The sequence below is a fragment of the Schistocerca piceifrons genome, unplaced genomic scaffold (assembly GCF_021461385.2).
Source record: "Schistocerca piceifrons isolate TAMUIC-IGC-003096 unplaced genomic scaffold, iqSchPice1.1 HiC_scaffold_439, whole genome shotgun sequence".
NCBI classification, from domain to species: Eukaryota; Metazoa; Arthropoda; class Insecta; order Orthoptera; family Acrididae; genus Schistocerca; species Schistocerca piceifrons.
In genome coordinates, this window is record NW_025728666.1 from 95,827 (window position 1) to 98,326 (window position 2,500).

Consider the following 2,500-nt stretch of genomic DNA (forward strand, 5'->3'; position numbering starts at 1 on the left):
AACCTGCCGCCCCCGCCCCCCCCCCCCCTACACCTTTCCGTACAACAACGTGTAACCTAACCTAACCTAACCTAACCTATGTTGTACCTTAACCTAACCTATGTTGTACCTTAACCTAACCTATGTTGTACCTTAACCTAACCTATGTTGTACCTTAACCTAACCTATGTTGTACCTTAACCTAACCTATGTTGTACCTTAACCTAACCTATGTTGTACCTTAACCTAACCTATGTTGTACCTTAACCTAACCCATGTTGTACCTTAACCTAACCCATGTTGTACCTTAACCTAACCCATGTTGTACCTTAACCTAACCCATGTTGTACCTTAACCTAACCCATGTTGTACCTTAACCTAACCCATGTTGTGCCTCAACCTAACCCATGTTGTGCCTCAACCTAACCCATGTTGTGCCTCAACCTAACCCATGTTGTGCCTTAACCTAACCCATGTTGTGCCTCAACCTAACCCATGTTGTGCCTTAACCTAACCCATGTTGTGCCTTAACCTAACCCATGTTGTGCCTTAACCTAACCCATGTTGTGCCTTAACCTAACCCATGTTGTGCCTTAACCTAACCCATGTTGTGCCTTAACCTAACCCATGTTGTGCCTTAACCTAACCCATGTTGTGCCTTAACCTAACCCATGTTGTCGCCTTAACGTAACCCACGTTGTCGCCTAAACCTGCTCTGTAATTGTTATACGACTCGTTCAATTACTGTAGTGTTGCCCACCCGCAACCCTCGCAATATAGTTCGCTACTCGCACTGCCCGCACCCCTGTGTATCGCTTCATGTTAAACACCTTGCAAGTCTTGCTCACTTTCCACATGCTCCTGCTGTACACTGTAATGTGGATGGCAGCAGGACGTACATGCCGCCCCTCCCCACGTCCCCACCTTGCCCCCTGCCTTCGCAAGCTGGTTGGTGAGAAGTTTGCATGTTCAATGCCCTTCGCATGCGACGTACTCAGGCTACGTTGTGGTGCGGCCTGTGTCAACTGTCCGCTGATGTCGTACGCGTGAACCACAATCTGTACTGCACATTCGTCCTTATGTACTGAATGATACATCGTGGCACATGTGTGACCGCACAACGACTGCGCCCAAAAACGGCGGACCATACAGTGCAAATATTGTGCACGCAGCTACGTGTCGTCTCCCTATGAGAGCTGGATTGCAGTGTGGTACGCCATAGAGACGTGTGGGAGGAACGGACGCCGTGGATGGCGATCAGCATGAGCTGTCTGTTGATGTATTCGGACCTAGTCGTCTCTCCTCACACACCGTGATGGCATGGTGCACCGCGTTCCATATCTGCGACATGCTACAGAGGCCGGTTGACAGTCGTTCGAGCAATGGACATCGCATACGTACGGGGGCCACCTTCCACGTATTGTCTAGGCGTGCACATTTTGTTGCGTGTATGTGGGCAGACGTAGTGTGGCGTGACACCTGACACAGGCATGCAATAATCGTTGAAGTTGCAAATGGCGATGGACGCCTGCGTTTTCTGGTGAAGTTACGCAAATGAACAAATGGTAACCTGTTGTGGTGCGGTTGTTCTCGCTAGGGGTGAATCGGTGATGGCGACGATAGGTTGAGGTACTAACCGGTTGTTCCAGCGATACCCACCATGCCGACGAAACTGAACGGCATCTGGGTGTGAAGCGATACGCGGCGGTGGCTGGGTGGGACCGTCCCCGGCCGGTGAGGGGGCGCCTCCCGGCGTGCTGGCCGCGCGGTGCGTGGGCGCACGCGCTACAGCCGGCTGGTGGGGGCGGCCAGTGGCAGGCGCGCCGGCCGACGGACGCGGCAGGCGTCGCAGCTGCGCGCCGGCGCACCCTGCGCGCGGCGCCGTGCGGCCAAAGTAGGTCCTCGCGGGCCCGGTGCGAAGCGCGGTGGACATCTTCAGTGTGCTGGTCCGATTGAGGACTGTGTGCGTTGAGGATGCGCCGCCGCCCGGCGCTCGGCGCCGCGACGCCGTCTGCTGCTCGGTCGCCCCAGCGGTTCTCGCTGGTGGTTTGTATCGCAGCTGTGCGGATGTGTTGGCGCGTGCGCTGTGCTGGGAGAGTTCGCTTCGGCACCCAAGTGGGGCTTTTGTCCTTCTGTGGCGCTGGCGTTGGAGCTGCCGGTCACCGTAGGTGGCGCGTGTTGTCTCCCGCCGGCAATGCCACGACAGCACGCTCCCGGGCCTCTGTCGGCAGCGGCAAGCTCAGTTGGGAGCACGGGTGGTCGCACCGAAAGCGTCTACTCGCCTAACTCCGGGCGATTGCGCCTCTCTCGAACCCGACCAAGTACTTGGGACGGCGCTGCGCGCCGCCGGGACCTGAGAGGGTTTCGAGGTGTATTGTGCAGGGGAGCTCAGCCTCCTCCTGTTTGCAGAATGATTGAGCGGACGCTTGCGTGTTCGCGCGGGCCCCCGGGACACACTCCCGGGCGGCCGGCTGCTCAGCTCTAGTTGACGCAGCTCCCTGGTTGATCCTGCCAGTAGTCA

At 56.6% G+C, this 2,500-nt stretch overlaps 1 non-coding gene across 1 annotated transcript in view; it reads left to right on the plus strand.

Moving 5' to 3' along the window:
* Positions 1 to 2,474: 2,474 nt before the first annotated feature.
* LOC124749532 overlaps positions 2,475 to 2,500 on the plus strand; it is a 1,909-nt gene continuing 1,883 nt past the window's right edge. The window contains exon 1 of the ribosomal RNA XR_007011883.1: positions 2,475 to 2,500. This exon is cut by the window's right edge and continues 1,883 nt beyond it. This is a non-coding gene — a ribosomal RNA (small subunit ribosomal RNA).